Below are 21,439 nucleotides of genomic sequence, written 5' to 3'. Positions count from 1 at the left end.
TGTGGAAGCCCTAACAACAGGGCACTATAGGTGCTAAAATTTACATTTGTTCAACAAATTATAAACTCATAGAAGAAAAATCCATGAAGAGCCATTGAACAGGAAAGCAATACATTTCATCTCAGAAAGACTGAACCGCAAATTGCTGAAGGCTGGGAGAGTATGTGGACAGTATTTGCTTGCTCTGTTCTTATGAACTTCTGTGGGCACTAATGGTGCTGCAGGGGACAACTGAAAATCCAGCCTAGTCCTGTCCAGTATCCTGGCTCAGCATGGCTCTTCTCAGGTCTCATTTCTGAAGTTTCAACATGTGAAGTCATTTGACTGCTCTAGAGTCAGGGTTGATGGGTCATATTTGTTGCTGACTTGAGAGGAAGCTTTTGGCACAAGTGCAGAGTCCTGCCTTCAGCTGCAGTTCAGTGCTGTGGCCCATCCTTCCAGTGGTCTCCATCCCACTTGTCTGGTGTCAGGATGCTGAGCTGCATCTAGCACAAGAACCCTTGAAGAGAGAGATGCTACAAACTGTCTGGCAAATGCCCTGAGATGTGAATGTAGCACCAGGGGAACACAAGACCAGGCAAACACGAAACTGAAACAGAAGCTCTGAGATTTGACAGAATTGCTGTCCACGTGCAGAAGCGGGGTTTGGGTCCGAGGAGTGAGAAATGAAGCTGCAGGCCCAAGTGTCTGTATAGAAAACATTTTATTAAAATGAATAAAAGAAGATGATCATGATAGATGATGATGCTCTGTTCCTCTCCTTATTGAGGGACTTATAAGTGAGTAAACTAATATATATTCCATAATATTTCCATTTATAAAACGTAGCTTTATAAATGTTATTTAAGCTTTCGTGGTCCTTTTTTTCTTTAATTCTCCCCACCCCTCCATATGTGGTCAAAACCCATATTGTGTGTGTTCTAATTAACCTTTTCCTTAATCACTGAAAATACATTTTAAAATTTCACCCGTTGGCACTACAGGATTGGACAGAAAGGTCACTGGGTGACAACGCTGAAAACAAGGAGTCAGTGTGAAATGGAATGGGGGACATTGTGCTCTCTGGGAGAAAGATGAACTTGTGATAACATAATCAGTTCAGTGCAAGTGTTTAGCTAGGAGGTACATTCAAATCAACTGTCTATCCTACAGCCAAACAATTTTCCCTTTTTTTGCTGCACTGTGTTGCCAAGTAAATCATACTACAGCATGTTGGTTCTCTTCACAAGATGTCTGACATCTGTGTCTGCATTAAAGATGCCAGCTTGGTTTTCTGTGAGTATGAAAAGTTGCAATAAATCCAACACTTCGCACCTTTGCTTGCTGAATGATGCTGTGCTCTATAACTACTGAGATTTCCTTCACTTTCTTATAAAATACTCCAAATTAAACAAGACAAAAAAATTAGTAGAATCTCCCTCCTTATTTAAAATAAACCCCACAACTTTAATTTTGTATCTTTTAGTTAGGTAGATAATTATGAAGACCAATCATAGGTCGTACACTCCTCCTGTCATTAGCTGGAATGGAAAATATTCTAATTAAAGCTTCCATAAGAAAGCCTTTTGCAAGTTCTCAAAGTTCAGCAGACTTGGGATCTTATGAAGTGCTTAATAATGAAAAAATTCTATGGAGAATTTTAAGTCAAGGAAGAAGAAACATGCCATTTCTTAATTAGTCTGTAGCCTGTTTCCCCATTGGGCAATGCCACCTCTCAAAGCACTTTAAGTAAAGCAATCTGCAAGTGGCTTCTTCTGCTACATATACATTTTTGCATATTCACTGGATGTGTGTTTGATTTTGCATTTGAAAACCATTCAGATTCAAGAGACGAGGAGGAAGAAATCACCCATCACCATTAAAAATGGAGAGTAACCAGCAGATATTTTCATTTTACTACAGCCAGTAAACACAACCAGGAGTCTTTGATTCATCTGCAGTGCTCTATTAAGACCTTCTCCACTTACTGAGAGATGAATATTTGAAGCTTTTAGTATTGATTTCAAAGAGGAGCTATACAAACCTTTTAATCTGGAGAAACATACCTAACAGAAAATGTAGATCCTATCTACCTTCAAAGAAAAAGAGAGATATGCAAACCATGGAAAAAAGTGGAAAAATGGAGACTGAATGAATCAAGACAGAAAAAAGGTACATTTAGGAAATGGGAAAGATGTAAGTCTAGAAAGACAAATCAAAAGGAAATATCTTCAATGTTATTTTGTTGAAGCATCTATGTTTTCCAACTCTATAACCATCTAAATGAGTTACCACACTATTTTCTGTATTTTCCATTTCCTTGTATGGTCTCTTCCACTCATCATCCCTGGAGCAGAACTGATTGCAAAAGGGAATCAACATAGATGAGGCTTTCCTAAGGCTTACTAAGACCAATCCAAATTAAAGCTCAGCCACTTTTCATAATGAAAGTGAGATCTCTGACTAAATCCTCATGATCTCAGTATCTTCTGCTCTGCTATTTATCTTTCAGCCTTTTGTCTCCCCATTTCTTTTTTCTGTCTACCTTTTGTCTTTCTTATATATCCCTGTTTTCCCTTGCTTTTCTTCCTTCATGTTCACCCTGCAAACATAAAGCAGAAATGGTAAAAACATAATCTGGAGTAAGCATCATTAAAAGGGACTTAAGAGCTATTAACTAATTCACTGGCAGTGGGACCAACAGCACACAACCATGGCAGACACAAAGAAACAACAGGAGACCTGTGCCACTGTGATGGTTCTCAGTTATTGATGGCAATCCGGTCAGGATTTTTCCATCTGATGGCTGTGTCCAGAGGTATCTGATAAAGAAAAACCTTAGCATATAAAGAGAGTTTAGAGACTTTTACCTTTTCTTACATCTAAGACCAGGTCCCCAGCTGCTGTAAATTGGCCTGCTTTAGTGGTCTACATACAACGTTCAGGAGAGGCATGGAGGAAGCAATCTTCGGTACACGGTGACATGAAGCCTTATTACTTCTACAAGAAACAGGAATGATGACATATATTCTTCAATGCCATCTGCTGGCACTTTATTTAACAGTGAATTCTTCACAAATATCTGCATTTAACATTCTTATAAAAGCAGGTGTCTGAAGATTCATGTTGTTTAGCTTTCCATGGCTGGACATAGAGAAACATGAATCTGGACTGCTCGTGACCACTGCTCCAATTCCCCCTCTTACCTTACGAGCTATCTGAGGGATGCCACAGATATTTTTCAGTGGAAGGAATGACTGAGCTATTTAAAGGGTCTATTCCATCTTAGGGGAAAAAATAACTTTTTTCATTTTATTCACAAAAGTTTTATGCTAGCAAGCTTTTCATACGCTAACTATACAGTAAATATATTCTTTAACTGGTGAGCAAGGTGTCCGAGACACTCAAATTTACAGGGGATTTCCTAAATCTATTTGTATATAAAAACAAGGAGAGTACTAATAATTACAACTAAAGTGCTTGCACTCAGTGTTTCACACACAGCCATTAACTAGATCTTTTCCTTGCTCTTCCCTGTGCCTGTAAGCACAGTGCACAGAACGAACGCTGAGAAGGCCTGGCAGGCTTTCTGTGTAGAGGAGTTGGTTGTGACATTACAAAGCAGAGAGAGATTTGTAACAGGACCAACAGCTGAAAAATACAGAAGACTTGTAAGAAGCTTAATGTGCAATAGAGCTTGATGCCAGGGGTGAAAGGGAGGGCACTGGGACGACTAGTGCTTCTGATCTCTGCCTAGTCTCCCTTTAACATAATGATAGATGATCCTCAATGAATTCTACATTATGGACTCCTGATTATACTTAAATTATTTTGAAAGCTTAGATTTATGTTAAATTAACACTTTCTCATGATTTCTAGAACAAGGCTGTCCAGTGCCGTCACAGAGTGTAAATGAACTTTTGCCGTATTTGGGGTTAGTCTTGTCTGGTCCATAATCTGTAAGAAATATATCAAGAAGCTATGCCGCTAAGATTGTTTTCATACTTCTTTCACTTGAGAGGAGCAGCAAGGAGGTTACTTCATATTGTTGGCACTTATTGTATTCACCCTTTTGTGTATTATTTTAATTAATCTAGGACAGACATAATTCAGAAGACCTTCTTCAAAGTAATCTGACTGTAAGTCAATGCAAATTATTAACCTATTAATATTTTACATTTTACTGAAACACTTCAAACACCACACATCAAATTCTGCATTCACTTACCATTGTCCTTTTTAGAGAAGCTTTTTTTTTTTTAAGTCAGCAGAGTTAATCCAGGAGGAAGATGTGGCCCCAAGTCACAAGGGACACAACCAGACTGAAATTGCTTAAATAGCACAAGAAGATTGGAATAGTTTGTGACATGTAGCATGTCATTCCCCATTGTCTTGCACCTTTTGTAGTCATTTATATCAATACATTTATACCAATGTCTGCAAATGGCAGACACATACATGATTGTATTCCCAGGAAACCCTATGATACCAGACCCCATTCTTACAGATACTGCACAAAGAAATGGACGACAATTTATACCAGTTATTCAGCTATGAAAGACTAAAGTGACGTTCAGACCTACACAATATTCATATCCTTTTAAGTTATGTGAAAGCTGCTCCTTTTTAATAATAGTGCCTCTTACCCATATTAATATATAAAAAAATTACTTGCATTTTTAAAGATCTATTCGGTTTTTCTCTGCAATGACTTCCTCAATTTTGTGAAGATGCATTGAATCTTTAATTTCAGGGCTGAATTCCATATGGAACTAATGCATAAATCTTTTCAGGAAATGGGCATGTTAAGATGCAGAGGTAATCATTAAGCTCCAAAGAGGAAGAGAAAGAGAAGAAATTTGAACATAAAGTCAAATGCTTGTTTGTCAGCCTACCAATGACCCCATCCTGACTACATTTTAGAAGCTCAATTCCTCCAATTAAAAAAATCCAAACAAACCAAACTATATTTTCTGAATGCAATGGATATATTTCCTGTACTCTCACCAGTGAGAGACCTGCAGAAGTTCAGTTACTGAGTTTCAGAAGAAAGAGCACAGGCACTTGTTGTTGTTGATTGGAAAGACTGAAACTTGTACCCATAGATTTGTATCATGGAGAAAACTGTCAAGCTTTGGTACAGTGTTCAGTGGTGCTAGTCAGATTTTTTCCAGCTGGGACCTGACTCTAGCAGTGATATAGCTATTAAGTCAAAAACGAGGACTGAACAATCCTTGATCTTGCTATCTAATAAGCTCAAAGATAAAATCAATCAAAGTTCAAGCTATTGGAAAATCAACTCCTATTTAGGAACCTCTAATTTAAAACCTTTTTGCAATTATTTTGAGGCATGAAGCTTTCAAGAGGGAGCAGGAAAGGATGTATCCTGCCCTAAAGATAATAATAGAAAATGAATCAGAGCTGTCAAGTCTACCGGCAGAACCACCAAGGGAAAGTATACCAGATGTGGCCACTGGTAGAAAGAGTGTACGATCTGGCACAGTGCTATATCGTCAACAATTTGGCACAACTTTATTTTGCTCTGTCAAACACTCCTTGTGATGGCAAGTGAACTGACTCATTAGAATTTAAAGCAGGTAAAATGAACAGGAAAAGGAGGAAATATACATAGCATTCTTCACAACTAAAGTGATAAACCGATCTACTCTAAAAACATACAGTCTGAAATCTGCCCTTAGTATAAATCCATAGGACTTAGTTCAAGGATGAATTCAGGGTGAACATTGCTACCTAGCCTCAAATTAGAATAAAGATTCTTAAAAATAGAAAGCACAACAACCTCATTTCTTTTCATGAAGCTACACAGATTTACATGCACCTATCATTTATTCCCTTCTCTTGATTAGAAACTGTTTAACTTTTTTGTGTCATTCCAAACTCATTTGGGCTTTGCAGTTCAGGAGATCAGCTAAAATGTGTGCACCAATTTTTATGCAATCCAGAAAGATGAAAAGGAAAAAAAGGGAGATAAAAATGTAGGAGAGAAAAAACAGAGAAAGCATCAGGGAAAGTAAAACTAATCCAGTAAAGATGTAAAAAGCAGGCTGAGGCATTAGGATAGGAAAAAGAGCATACCTTCCTGCTGGGTCAGTCTTCACCTTCCCAAGAACCCAAGTCCCTCATAACTGGGTACTTCATTTTAGCCGGATTTTTTTTTCCTGCCAGTAGAGTTACACTGAAAATGTAATGTTCATGAAATGAATACTTGGAATCAATGGCAGCTAGAGTCACTAACTTAAAACAGTTACTCTGAAATGGGTTGCATCATTCACAAACAACTTGTTGATCCTTTCGTTTTGATTAAAATTATCAGTATTTCTAGCAAGCCAGTAAACTATTTTGAACTCTCCCTTCCTCTCTGTTGACAGACAAAAGAAATATGAAATGACAAGCGAATGAGGGGAAAAAAAAGGCTTTTCCTTTGTGAGAATTAAAAGAATAAATCACTCAGAGGCTAAGATAAAAAGGACTCCAGTACAGTGGTTAGGTTACCAGACAGAGAATTCCTTGAGCTAAATGACAAGGAATACCCTGCCCAGAGGGGTTATTCTGTTGCAGAACTGTGGCACCATGTACCATGGAGAAAAGCACTCCAGCACTGCAATCAGGAAAGTGATAGGGACGATTTCCAAAAGTGCCCACTGTGTGGATAAAGTCTGTTCTCACTAACGTCAGTCAAAAATTCCAGTAGGATTAAGTTTTTAAGCCTTCAAAATGGAAACTGTAATACTGGACTTTAAAAAAGAAAAAGAAAAAAAAAAGTCAAGCCTGAGAGAGGGCACTGAGAGAACCACAGTATGGAGGGCCCTAGAATTACTAAATGGTTTTCAAAATCTGCATTAATTTGTTCTAACAACCCAAAAGTTAGCACAGGTAGGTTAGAAATAATACCTTAATATTGTGATATTCCAATAAAAATGACTATCCTAGTAAGAACCACTGCATCTCTATAGCATCACAGAAGTGTAATAGGAAAAAAAATTTCAACATTTTCAAATTACTTAAGGTATTGTTTGGGTTCAGGAATATTAGAAAAAAAATCCCAACAGCAGGATTTACTAACCTATAAGACAATCCCTTAAGTGACGTGAAGGAATCCACTATGATTTATTAATTTAGGATGGATAGGACCAAGCGCTAGAAGATGTCCTGTAGTGAACAATCTTGCCTTGCCAGTGAGTTGCACAAGATGATCTAATATGTCTTTTCCATAAGCCTATGATTTAGCCAGATACTCATAATTAAAAATATTCATCTGAGGTTGACTGATTACTAAGTAGAGCTGCAAGTCTTTGAGAAAACCTGTCTCATGAACAGTCCCATTTTTAAACAGAAAAATAGAGCCCAGTGACTGCACCATATTGAAAAATGAAATTAAAGTCACTGGAGACATTACAAGCCAGGAAAAGAAGTCAAAACAATCAGAACAATCAGTTGTTAGGAGATGGACTTTTTCCTTTTCTTGAAAACGCTTCAAGTTTCTTTCCACTGTCCCACTTAAGGGAAGGTTTTTGGATCCCTTCTTGCTCCTGGGCTGTCTACTTGATGTTACACTTGAAAACTAGTTGGAAATTCTTGGCCAGAGCAGGAAAAAACTCTTCCTCATGGACTGTAGAGGGGTTTCAGCACAATTATAGAGAACTATATATAAGTTGGATCATACTGGCTAACTCAGAGTCAATATATCACAAAGTCCTGTTGCTGATGCATGGGCTTCTCTCTTTTACATTATACGCAGGATCCTTTAGTAAGAGCAGGCACTGCACTTTGTGTCATATTGACCCAAACTGTTATGAGGTATACTACAGCATTGACACAAAGTTTCTAGCAGAAATGTATATCCTTGCTCTGAAAAACACAGCTTGGATGTGACATGCAACCTTCCCTGAATGTACTATTTCACAGGCTGAAATATTTTCTGATGCTGCTGTTAAATCCAAAACACAAAAGTTGGTTTGCTCAAAGCAGCTGTTTTCAGTTTTCAGGCAGGCACACACACTTCTATCACCTACCCAGCAAAGCCTGGATTCATTGATTTTCAAGCATTTCTGACCTCTCTTAACTCCATTTGTATGAGCAGACAGCCCACACTTACAGTGTTTGGGTGAAGTCACGTGTTTGAAGCAAAGGCTAGAAGTGCCTTTAAACTGATTTGTCTTTATTGTTTTATATTGTTTAATGTGTCCCTCTTATGTGGGGCTACTTCCAGAGACTACCTGCAGGTACATTTTGCACGGAGCAAACACTCTATTTTATTGAAACAACAGACGTACCCATGCCACACCGCAGGGACATGGCTTGCACCCGGTGTGTGCAGGTGCAGCATGCTGTCCGAGCACCACACGGACACAGGCAAAGGTGCCGGCTGCTTCTGAAGCAGCCAAGCCTGCCTAACTGGGCCAAACTACAAGAGAAAGGCTGTGGTTCTTGGAAGGTGATGTTCAGCAAGACAAGTGAAGAATTTTTTGAGCAGCTGAGGGAGATATCACCAGGAATAATTTGACGGAATTGATACGGGGGAAATTTCAGTCTAATATTGTGACGCTCTCATCAGTGTCACCAGGACTGGTGAGATTTGTTCAACTGTGTAATAATCATCCAGAAAAACAGATGACGTTTTGTCACATGAAAAACGGAAGAATAATTTGACACATCATTCGGATGTATATTTTCTAAAACAGTTCTGCACCAGCAGGTGGACAGGACAAACCATCCCTTTTCCAGATCCAGGGCCAGCTCCTTATCAGCTGTATATCAGCATCTCTTGTCTGGAATCAGGAGAGCAATCCTACCTTACATCTGACAGCTTGACATTGAATTTCTGTGAGGCTTAATGGCTACCTACAAAGCACCTCCACTGAAGTCTCATAGGGATTTTGACTCTGCAGTTGGTGACATGCAAATTTCCAAAATAGTAATAGAAAACTGAAACACACCGTAGGAATAAGTGATTATTTCCTACTAAGATATCTCTATGACAGTGCAAGAGACCTGATGCCTGTGAAAACTCGATGTTGTAGTGGAAGGCAGAACACAATCTAGTCCTTAATGGAGTTAGGAAGAGGAGGGATCTTTAAAATTATGCTGAAACATTCCTTTTCTTAAATGCAAAGCAGATTTCAGAAAAAAGTTGTTTCCCATTTCAAAGTATTTTACCTGTGAGCTGAATTCTTTTCCCTTTAAGAGAAAAGACAGCTCTGTGCAAAAGTAGTTGATATTAGGATACTCATTACAAGGCAATTACAGTCTACAGCAAAGGCAGTTCTGGAACTTCCATGAAAATCTTCTGCCACTTTCCACTGGTCATAGATCACATTTTCCAGGCTCAGACATCAGAAGCCTGATAAGTGAGTAATCCTTAAAGAGTTTGCCTTCATCTTTGGCTACCTGCAGGGAAAGGGCTTCTCTGAGATCCAAAAGCTCACTGATGGTAAACGGTTCAGGTGAGACCATTTTCTCCAGCAGTTTTATCCTCACTGAAGTTAAACCCACTGCACTGAGTACTCAGTTGCTGTTTGAAGGGGAAGGGAAGAAAGAAAAAGGAATAAAATGCAATCTTTCTCCAGCTCAATCCAAATGCCTTTTCTGTAGACCTTGGAAACTGATTGCAATTTCAGTCAAAAGAACTTATCTGGGGGGGGGCTGCCTTTTGCTCACAAAGCACCCTGACCAAGGGATTGTGTGCAAAATGCACCCCAGGAGGATCAAATCCAAGTGGGAGGCTCACTTGGCTCTGGCACTTGGTTTGCTCCAGAATGGGAGGCAGTAGCATGTTGCAGTCTGTTATCAGCAAGGGCAGGATCCGCCATCTTAAAACCTAGCTTCACCTAGTCTGCGAGAAGTAAGAAACGAGTCTGGAGCTCTCACCATTCCCCTGCTTGGGCACATGCTTGACAGCTCAGCCAGGCGTTTCACCCACGGCATTTCATCAAAGCTTCCACGTCCCCCACAACTCCAACCACACACACACCCAAACACCCACAGAGTTTAGGAAATAATAGCAGTGTGCTGACAAAGGTTCCTTGTGAAGCGTGCTGTCATGGCAGCAAAGGCCCTTCTAAATCCACAGAAATGTTTTCCATGAGCAAGATCTAACTGACGATGCCTACTTATAGGAGGCAAAATTGACAGTAAAGGAAGACAAGGTAAAAAGAGGAGATCATGGTTAGACTATGTGATATTGCAGAAGGAGAAAGAGATCACCCTCTATTTGGGAATAGCAATATATTTATGTATTGGGGTAAATTGTTTTTCCACTACTATGTTTCCACTCGACTGTGGAAGAAAGGAGACTGACGTCTGTGGTCTTTGCATTGTACTTTTCTAATAGCAGGACACGTGCAATAAGATATATTTATTTTACTTGCCACTCATTTATCACCTCAACTAGAAATATTCCGAAAGAATAGCACTTGCATTGTAGCAGCTGACTAAAGTTTTTCCTCAGAAGAGACGTGCGAATCTTCACTTTCCCTCAGCGCTGAGCTCTGTAGAGCTGCTGTCAGTCAGGAGCTGTGCGTGGCATGCCTGTGTGGAAGTGAGGAATACCTTAATCAGAGCCAGGGGAGGCCTTTTCACCCTGCCGCATACGAGAGAGGCGGAAAGGGGAGCTGGAACACGCGTCCTAACCAAAGGACCAAATGTATGAATTTCAAATGCTTCTTTTCCGAGAGCCCTTGAGACGGATCTTAAGGGACAGCTTGGGATAGAACTAAACAGCTCTTTTATAAATCCGGACACAATAAGAAGAAAATAAGCTACGACTGGTCCTTGCAGGATACAGGTTACTTGCCTGGCTGGACAGTGGGTCTGAGGCTGTGCAACCACGCGTTGTACGTTCTGACAGGTATTTAAATGTATGCCCTCCCACGGCTAGGGGAGACAACCTCTTGATTTTTGTTCCATTATAAACAGACCAAATAAAATTTTTTGTCATTCATTAACTCTCTAATATTTTCTTAATTTAATCTATTCCACTTTCAATTATGAAAGCCTTTGAGATTTGAGTTGTTAATCAGGCATGGGGGCGCTTCCTTTAAGGGCTTTTTGCAATGGTTTAATTAGCAATCAGAGGCTTAGCTTGCTTTCCTCAGAGACACTGTCAGAAGAAATAGTGATCCTTTGACAGTAAGTTTGGAGAAGCAGGTTCCTATTGATGTTTTATGAGCTGGGATACTTCTGATTTTTTTTTTTATTCTCAACACCACTATCATAAATATCTCAATTTTCTAGTTCTCCTCTAAACAAGTATTCCTTCTCTCCAACCTTGGATAAGCAGAACTTGAAATTTTCCTTACTAAAACAACAAAATTCATAAATTCTTGAGGTCAGAGATGACCATTTGATCATTTAATACAACACTGTAGGAGACATTCACAGTCAGGTCTGTATATAAAAATTACGTTGTAAACTTACATTGCAATAATCAGAAACATATTTTATAACCTCACGGCACCAGGATGTGCAGTTAGCTGCTTAGATGCTTATGATCAGCTGCACACGCCAATTAACTGCACAAGCACTTTTCTGCCTAGATTTCCAAACACATTTTGAAAGATGTATGTACCTGATAGACTTTAAAGCACCTTTCCCTCTGTTGTAGAAAACAATTTTCATTGTGTAAAAATCTTTATATTTTGAACCTTTCATTTTAACACGTAGAGCCGTTCCCCTACGGGAGGATAGGGATCAAAGTTCACGGTATAGCCACAGACTGGATGAAGTTGCTTTTTTTCAATGCATATAGTGTTATCGTGGAAGAGTTGACAGCATAGTTATCAATTGAATATTGTAGATTTTAATACAGGCTACATGTGTATTTTGAATTTTAAACAAGGCTGTGTATACTATGGAAACATAATTCATCAAGCTAGTTAATTAGTGCTTAGAGATAGCTGAAAAATAAATACTAGCTTACTTCCTGCAGTAATGTTGACATTCAGAATTATTTTCTGTTGTGGACCTTTTAATGCAAAGATATAATCTAAAAGGCTGCTAAGAAATATTTTAGGAAAATTCCAGAAAGCTCCCAATGAGAAGTTTCGAAGTGCCTCATTGCAATATTTAGTTTCAATATTTTAATCAGAAATATAATTTACTTTTTCTTATGGAAAACTTTCTTTTAGGGAATCTTTATTTGCTGCTGGGAAAACTTTCTGCCTAAAATATTTTAAACTGTGATACTTCTGATTATTTAAAGTCTAGATATGCTATAGATACTGTGAAGTATCATACATAGAGCAGATAAAAAAGTATAATCCACATCATATAGCTTTAAGGCCTTTTTTTCATGAACCACTAAAGCTGTTAAAAACTGCTGTACTTCACTGGAAGTGAAGCCTCTGGGATAGCATGTGTTCTGTGCCCGAGTGGCCCAGAGGAAATTGTCACTAGGATTTCAGATGAAGTTAAAATAGCTTAAGGCCATTACAGGTCACTTTTCTAGACAGGCCAGGATGCTTTCAGCGTCTCAAGCATCATGGGGTACCAGGTACTGAACTAACCCTTCCCTTTGCTGCTTTGGCCAGATGGCTGAAGAGGGGATGGGAGGGGAAAAATGAGCTGCTGCACGGGCTCTCTTCCTTACATTTTTGTAGCTGGAGAGGAGACACTAACTGATATGTCAGCTATTTTCCCAAGGACAGCTTGCTGAAGAGGGGGATAAATGAAGTGGGAAATATCTACTAGATGGTCAGATCCTCAGCTGCAGGACATCAGTATGCTCCCACTGAAATCTGAATTATTCTGCATGATACTAGCTGAGCGCCTGTGTTCTTTTGGTCTGGTCAGCTTTAGGAAGCTAAATCGATAGACTTAAAGCACATTATCAGAGCAAGAGTAGACAACAGTGGCAGCGATTAAAACTACAGTGATCCACATTGTGCCTTTTATATTTTAAATAGGGTGAGCTAGGTCATAAAGTTTAAGTACTCTTGGTCTATAAAACAGAAAAAAGTTTTAAGGCAGCACCACAGAATGCCATAAGAGAGACTCTCAGACCTAGGAGAAATACAAGTAACCTAAAAGGCACTGGCTATGATTATATACATTACTGCAATTCAGTCTTTGGGATCCCTGCTAGGAATGCTTGAAAGAGTGGCAGTGATGGTCACTTGCTGATTTACGTACTAGAAGCATGCTGTCAGGGGAAAAAAGTATATTCTGCCCTTTGTATAAGGCCTCAGCATTACATCAAAGTATTTTTAATAAAAAATATGCTGACAGGATTGCAGAAGAGGTTAATATCAATAGTTCTTCTAATGGCGGCAAAGTCAGTATCTGGGCATCTGAGCTAGGTTATTGCCCGGCTAGTGTGCGTGCATGTGTGAATGTGCATACGTGTGACTAAAATGACTGGTTTCCCCTGCAGAATGCACCACTGGGGATAGAATGATACAGGGAATGGCTTACGGTCTGTGTGTCTGATGGTAAAAATCAATGACTTGCCTTATTGAAAGGTGCCCTGAGGGGCAAAAAGCAGTGAATAGCTTATTAGTTTGTGTGTGCATGCTGGCAGATGATAAAGCAGCATTGAAATCAGTCATAGGCCATAATAAAGTACCCCTCCCCATCTTAAAGCTAGTGTGTACTTCTGTCTCAGGGGAATATGCCTCCATTAACCCAAACTGTGCAGTAACTCATCTTTAACCACAGTACAAATATGTAGTAGAAGAAGAACCAATAATGATTTCTTATGGTTACTGATGCAAAAAATATAGCGGATAAATTACTGGTGTGCAGGGCAAGATTCTTTTTGGTGTAATATTCCATAATTCTATTTTACTACTATCTGGAATGGTGTGGATGGACTCCAGCTGATGATCTGGCCTGATACCAGAAATATTTTACTCATTTCCAAAATAAAACAGGAAAACATGGAGTGATGCAACAAAGAAAAGATGCAAGAGACGGAATGTTCTGACCTTTTTTCCCATCAGTGAACTCTGTTTCGGAGGATATTCAGGTCATCCATTCAGATACATAAGACCCACATACAACTACATTGTCACTGAAGTATTTATTAACCTTAAAATGTTGTCATGCTAGGCATTACGTGTCATGCCCTGGGATGCTTTGATTTGATGGCATACATCTGATTAATGCCAATAATGCCTTCAGCAAACATAATAGCCATTTAATGTGAAGCTTTCCCATAAGATCACCAGGGTAGATCCGGCCTAAGAAGTAGAGGTGATGATTTCTCTTGGTTGCAAGGTGAAAGTACCAACTTCAGTAACTATTTTCATGCTTTAATTATTTCCTAAGAGATGCCGACGGCATCTGTGCTTGTATCCATGGATATCCAAAACTAGTACAAAGTGTGTCTTTTTTAAAGGACTTGACACTTCAAATATGTAGTATTTTGTCTTGAAATATGTCATAGTGATGGCCATATGGGGCAGAATAATTCCCTTAGCCGGAGTAACTGATGTGTAGCATTTATTAAACAGATGGATAGACACGTGTACACTCACACACAGATCTGCTAACATTATGTTAGTTGTGGCACTCCCTGAAGGACATGCCTCTGGAAACCACAGGCAGAAATCCTGTCATCATATTGTTATGTAGAAAGGTGCTAATGGCTTCCATAATGGAGCTTCTAATAAAACGCTGTACAAAAAGTAAAGCATATAATATAGCAGTTGCATCCAGAAAGTCAACAGGGCTATTGCACACTTAAGCACTTGTTCTTGTCTTAGAAATTTCTGAACTTCCCATCGCAGCAGCCGCTGAAGGAATAGCGATCGGGCTATCTTTGCAACCCTGCTGGTCCCAAAGGAGCCTTGCAGCAGGAGTTTCCCATGTGTAGAGTCAAGGCAAGCAAGAGGGAAAGTCTGTCTAAGCAGCTGGATTCAACTGAGATTTGTAAGTGCCCTGGAAAGAAGTGGCGGAAGTATTGGTGGGTAGGATAGAGATACCCCAGTTGAGAAATCTACAGCTAGAAGTTGTTGTCCCCTCTTCTTAAGGAAGCAGACCTTATCAGGTACAAAATGCCTCTTACATTTAGGATAATCCTTCACACTTCATCACAATGTAAAAGACTGTTCCTTTTCTACTGTGGCAGATGTCTAGGGCTTTACTGACTGTACAGAGTAATTCAAAAGAAAAACAAGAAACAGCAACAAAAATCCCCATCAAAATCATAATTGACAAATAAACTGGTGCAAAACAAATGGTGATCACTCTCTATTAGCCACTCACAAATTGGAATTTAAGAGAAGACAATACATCATGATGTAACTTGAAAAACTTTTGCAAAATATAGCAGCAGTTGTGAAGGAAATGTGATACATCAGATGGAAATGAGTGGCTGAAATTTTTCATTCTGCTTTGCAGAATAGCAGTTGCACAGTCTGATACAAATGTAATCTTTTTTTTGTTTCACAGGTATGCATGCAGCATGCTGCAAAGTACTGCTGAAGAAAAAGAGCACTTGTGCTCTTCTTTTGCTTTGTCTTCTTCAGAACAAATCATATGTGATATTAAGCTGTAAACATTTTCAGTTATTCATGACTTCATTCCACACTGTGTAAAGCACTTTTTGGGGGGTGGTCTACATGTGTGAACTTGGACAAGCCACTCCTTATATTTTATTTTCCCACCAGCTACGTAGGGGTAAAAGCATTTATAGCACTAGCATGTTGTGAGGACTGATTGCGAAGAAAGATTGGAAAATGGCTAGTATCTCTGGTAATATGGAGCACATATGTATCTAAGACAGATTAATAATGACATGCTTTATGTGATATATTATATAAAACATGTTTGAAATTTGTCAACATTGGACTGCTCCACTATGGATCAATCTTTTCCTTATCATTGCATTTTGGGCTTTCAACACAATCATGAAAGGATTTCACATACTAGGAGAATACACAGGTGAACAGAAATGAAGGAATAGGAATTGCACTTGGAAAAGGAAGTGGGGCCTTTCTGTAAAGAAAACTGGCTTTTATCTCCTCACAGCTGACCATATGCTGAGGAGTGCAGGCTATTCCCCAGCTAAATGTGCAACAGCGAGTGGCATACAGAAAGGCAAAAATGAATCCATTATTACTGCTAATTTTTTAGAGGGGAAACACAACTTCCTTGTACTGGTCCACAGTTTCTCTAGTTCTTTAAAAGATACACAGTGTTTTTGGACTTGTTGCACCACAGATTGAGAGAGAGAATTAAAATGACTATTTTGCCAGTATTCACAATTTTCCAGGAGGTTTCCCCCAGCGAAGAGTAACATGCAATCAAGAAGATCAGTTACTGTACACTTGATTATAATGCTTCCTCCGCAGAAAGTTCACACCAGTAACCACACTTGCTTGGTGCCTCAGTCTCTCCTAACTCAGTTCTCTTGAAAGGAAAAGGACGACTGATGGCCTCATCTGAGAAGTGATCCAAAGCCTGCTGAATTCAACGTGTGCATTTATGTTAGCATTTCAGATGAGATAAGGCTTGTCCTTTTAAAACAAATCTTCCGGTTTCCCCCATTTACTGTGCTTTGGTTTGCTCTTGGAGAGCACTGGATTCCTTTCAAATGAAACTAAATGGCAAATGCACTCCAGGAGCATACCTATGCATGCCAGCTCATGATAGGAGATCAGTCCATGAAACTAGACTAGAGCTAATCTAAAGTAACCCTCCTTTCCCAAACACACGCACTGTAGGTACCAGGTCCTTAGCAGCCGCTGTTTCAAGCTGCAGATACGCGCCTATTGTGCTGCCTTGCTTGTGAATGCAGATACAGCCAAAGAGATTCCCTTCTGGACACCTGACCCCTGCACAGCCTGGTAAAATTGAAGAGAACCCTGCACAAAAGAAGGGGAAGATTGGGTAGCATTATAAGTCATGACATAGGTTTCCAGCTAAAATGGGAAAATACATTTTGTTTTTCTCTAGTTGGATCTTTCCTCAGGAGCTGCAATTTCACACACAGCAAAAGAAAATAAATGCAAAAATTATTGTGGACACTAACATCTTTTTTTTTCTTTCCTAGGAACCTTATAATAAGACCATCCTGATTCCCTAAGGAGGTAAATTTGATATTTCTCCAGTGTGAATCTAGACCCCTTCTGGATATTAATCCACTTCACAAAGTCATTACGAATAATTTAGCATAAAAGCAGCCTTTTTCCTCACAAGACAAAGCGCTGAGGCTGAAGCATTTGTAGAGCAGTGTGAAAAACATACTGTAGCTGCCTTGGCTCCATTTGGATGGCGTATAAATAAGGAATTTTGGCTGCAAATCCTGTCAGTCTCTTAGTCTTATTTAGCACAAATACTCAGGAAAAACAATGATAATATCATTTGGCTTTCTTTTTTTTCTTTTTCTTTTTTTTTTATAGTGCTAAGTCAATGCATAATTACTGGAAAGCATTTCTGACTGAATTTTAGATGAGCATTTTGACAAAATATAATACTGGAAACAATCTTTATCAAACATTCATGTGTAGTGTGAGAGATAAAAACAGGAATCCATAATTCATACGGCAGAGTGTATTACCAAGTGTGAATAAGAGGCTGAATTTAAATGAGGAGGTCTGAACAATATTTTCTGCGAGGCATCTGCTTTAATCATTTACATTATTCACTAGGTTTCCCAGAACTGTAAATCTTAAATATATATTTGTGTTTGTGAGAATGTGTATGTAAATACACACATATATGCACACATACACAAAGCATTATACACATCCACACATCAGCACATATTCATGCAGATACAGAAATGTGTTTGTATACAGAAACACAACAGCTTAGGACCTGATTCTGAAATCATTCTACATGAATGGGAAGACTCCTACTGACAGTGATGGATTTGGGGATCAAGACCTTCGTGCCTTGGTTTTTCCCCTCTTACCCTGAGTCTGCAGTGCTATGAATTGGATGAAGGTAAAAGGAAAGACAAGTCTTTATTTACCCTAAAATAATTGAAATATTTACTTAGTTGACAACACACATTACAGAAAAGCCACAAACCCACAGTGAATCCCCCCCACCGATATGAAATCCTAAAGACCTTTCTGGCAACCGTTGTATCCGACTGACATTCTTACCCAAGTTGAGTTTTCAGGACTGGCTCCCTATGCTTCAGGGTACAGTGACAAGAGAGACCCTTGGGTGAACAGCTGCGCGGGCCTTGATCGCAGCCTGCATGGAGCCCCATCCAGATCAAGGCTTCCCTTACCCCACTGACCCACCTTAACTCAGATGGGAAGGAATTTTAATCCTCCTCCCGCTGGTTGTGCCTGCCTAGTTTGACTGCCTATGCCACTTAGATGTTAACTCTTGCTAAGGTAGCAAAAGGAGTCACCTAATGATTGCGGGGTGCTTCACTAAGCCCTAAACAGATTTTTGGTCCTTCATGATTAAGCAGGCCCTCTTCTCATTGGGCTTTCAAATCCAAGAGTGGGGTTTTTTGTTTATAACATAATAAAGCTTAGATTTCACATAAACTTATCTGCTTGCTAATCATACTGAACACTTTCATACAGGTACAGTTCATGCATATAGCAGTTACAGGCTCATTTTTGACTTGTAGGAAGGCAAGTGAGGCTGATAATGAGTTTGATGGCTTGCTGTTCCCCACCCCTGTTTTGGAGGGACATCAAGATATCTTTCTTTTTCCAGTTGTGGTTACTGCGTACAGTCCAGCCCTCCTATTGAGAATCCCTTTTCAGAGACTTGCTTAGGACAGCGTAGTACCTGAGGAAGATTCATGATGGCAAATAACAAAAGACAAAGGCCAGCACTAACCCAGGTTCAGGGTCTGATGCTCACATATCGATTCTGATATTATATCCTACATAAGGAGCATCCTCTGTGCCAGCTGCTGTGTAACTATGTCATCTGCATGGGTAATCCTTTTATTTCCATGTCCCAGTTTAGTGGCTGGTAAAGCAGTGTCACAAAGCAGTAGCTGCCACTTTGTTTCAGGAGAAGGCCAGCAGACTAGAAATAGCTGAGCTCTACTGCAGGGACAAGATCCACCTCCTCTGGCACGGCTCAGAGATTGCCTGTTTAAAGAAATCTGTCTCTGCTCCTTCCACTACTGTTCATTTGTTACAAACAACCCACATTTTTTTTCAATAGAATTCTGGGTGTTGCTTTTTTATCCCTTCCACTTCTCACCCCCTTTCTATTTCATAAGAATGTGTTTCTTGATTCTAGCAGATCTGTTTGCCAGGTCAGGAACAGCTGGTATTGGTGCACAGAAAGTTGTCTTACCTTGTCTGGTATGTATGTGTTTATTTAAATAATCGTTACTTTCTCGGAGGGTAACAGTGAACAAATGGTAGAAGAAAAATACCAAAACAGTGCAAATACAATACAGCATTCACTGAGTTATATAGGGCATATTAAAAAAAAATCACAAAGTTTTTAATTATGTACAGCAGACAAGTCAATGAGGAATCATGCATGAAATCCATGCACTCTGAAGACCAATGAAAAGGAATTTCACCTCTTTTTATGAAGCTGAGCCCAAGTGATTAAAATGATTGTGCCCTATCATTTTAATTCTCTTTCCTCTAAGCTTTCTTTAATGGTGCCCTCTTCCATGCTTAAGCGAAATGATGAATTAATTCAGTTTCTTCCCTGTGGGGCAGAAGAAAAGCAAGATTCAACACATCCCATTCTGCCAATATTTCATTCAAAAGGCACATTACATTTACTCATTTTTTCCCTCCGTGATTGTTTTATATTGTTATCCTGAGAAACGTACACAGATCATAGAATTGGTGACTGTGAGACATTCTGATAAGATGAAAAGTCAGATGCACTGCAAAATTGTGCAACATAATTTGGAACAAAGCATCACTGAGAGGATGGGGAAGCAGGACAGGCACAGATTTGCTAGAAGAGAAAAAGGGGCTGAGCTCCCCCTCCATTAATACTATCCTGTCAGGGGTATATACTATTGAAGCAGTTGTATAGCTCTTACAGCTTCCACTATCCTGGTCACAGCTGCATCCAGTGATCTTCCTTTGTGATATTTGACTAGTCACTTGGGGGTACTGACATTGCCCAGCTTTAGCTCTTTAACTGAGATGGGAACCTAGGCTCTGGCTGTGTCCCAACTGCTGCTTTATAGCATCTTTGATGGTATCCTCAAGGCCAAATGCCCTAACCATACCTAGTCTGTGGAATGATCTTCAGGATTCTTGTGTGCTTCCTAGCTGGAAATCCAGGAAAGGTAACTCAGGGCCTTTAAACAATGCTCCAGGGGTTGGATGAACCATATCCCAGGGTGTACCTGGTGGGGGTTGCCTGAAACCACCAGTCCATGTCCCACAGGGCTTTGTGGCATGGCCCTCACCACTAGGTCTTCACAAAATGTCCTGCCACTCCAAATCACACAGTGTCTTTTCAATGACTCTATGGCACAGGCAGAACATGCATCCTTTTCACACACCTGATCGTCACATCAGCATCTAGGTCCACTGTCAGCTTCTTGTCCAAGGGATGGGGATGGGAGGCAGTTTTGAGGCAGGAGGTGGTGTAGGTACTTCTCTTCAACAAAGTATATTACTCCTGAGAACATATTTTGGAGAGCTTTTCTGAAACAGGCACTTTCATTAATGGGCTAACTTTGTTTAGAGTCTTAGATGAAAAGCAGTTTTGTATCAGAGTTATAAACAGAGTAAAATTGACAATAAGGCTATGAATAGTCACTCCTACTTAGATTTGGATGCATGCCTGCCTCAGGAATGAGCAACCACTGTAGATCCTTATCAGGGAAGTTGCTGTAGAGTTTATGATGCTACATGATCCCAAAAGAGGAGGACAGGTATCCTGTATTTTGACCCTGATATTTCCAGTGAAGAGAAGACTGAAACATCTGGCATACTGATGTAGCTGTGGGCCTCCTCCAACCAAAGAATGGCCACCAGCCCAAAGACAGCTTTTGATAGCCTGGCCCATGCCCAGTTCATGTAGCCTCTGCAGGATGTCTGTCCTCCCAAGGATGACCATAGACCTCACTCCAGTAGGAGCTGCTATTTAGCACTATGTATTTGGCCAATAGGGCACTTCATCAGCCAGTCTCTGGTCCATTTAATGACTGGGACTCCTTCAGGTGGAAGTAGGTCATCCCCTGTAGAAGGCATGCCAATTATTCCTTGTGTCTGAGTGACAGCTGGCTGCGGTAAGCTGGAAGTCTTCATTAAGGCTCCTTTGCTGTATCTTCTCTGAGTAATATCTTCCTAGTGGAAAACCTCTTCCATCTTCTTGTAAAAACCTCAGTAGCAAATAAGGAGTAATGCAGGATACCAGTGAATTTTCTGGGTTATTCTGCTCTCAAAAAGGGAAGGATTAGAAATGGGATTTGGTTTTGAACCAAATATTGGTTACAGAAAAGCAGGTAGGGTAAGGGACTTCTGTGTTTGGGTCCAAACTGCAGCATCATCTGTCATTCAGACTCTTGGCACAGGGCAAAACATTT

This window comes from Mycteria americana, chromosome 6 (assembly GCF_035582795.1).
Source record: "Mycteria americana isolate JAX WOST 10 ecotype Jacksonville Zoo and Gardens chromosome 6, USCA_MyAme_1.0, whole genome shotgun sequence".
Classification (NCBI taxonomy): domain Eukaryota; kingdom Metazoa; phylum Chordata; class Aves; order Ciconiiformes; family Ciconiidae; genus Mycteria; species Mycteria americana.
The sequence above is the reverse complement of the archived record's forward strand: the minus strand, read 5'-3'. Positions refer to the sequence as shown.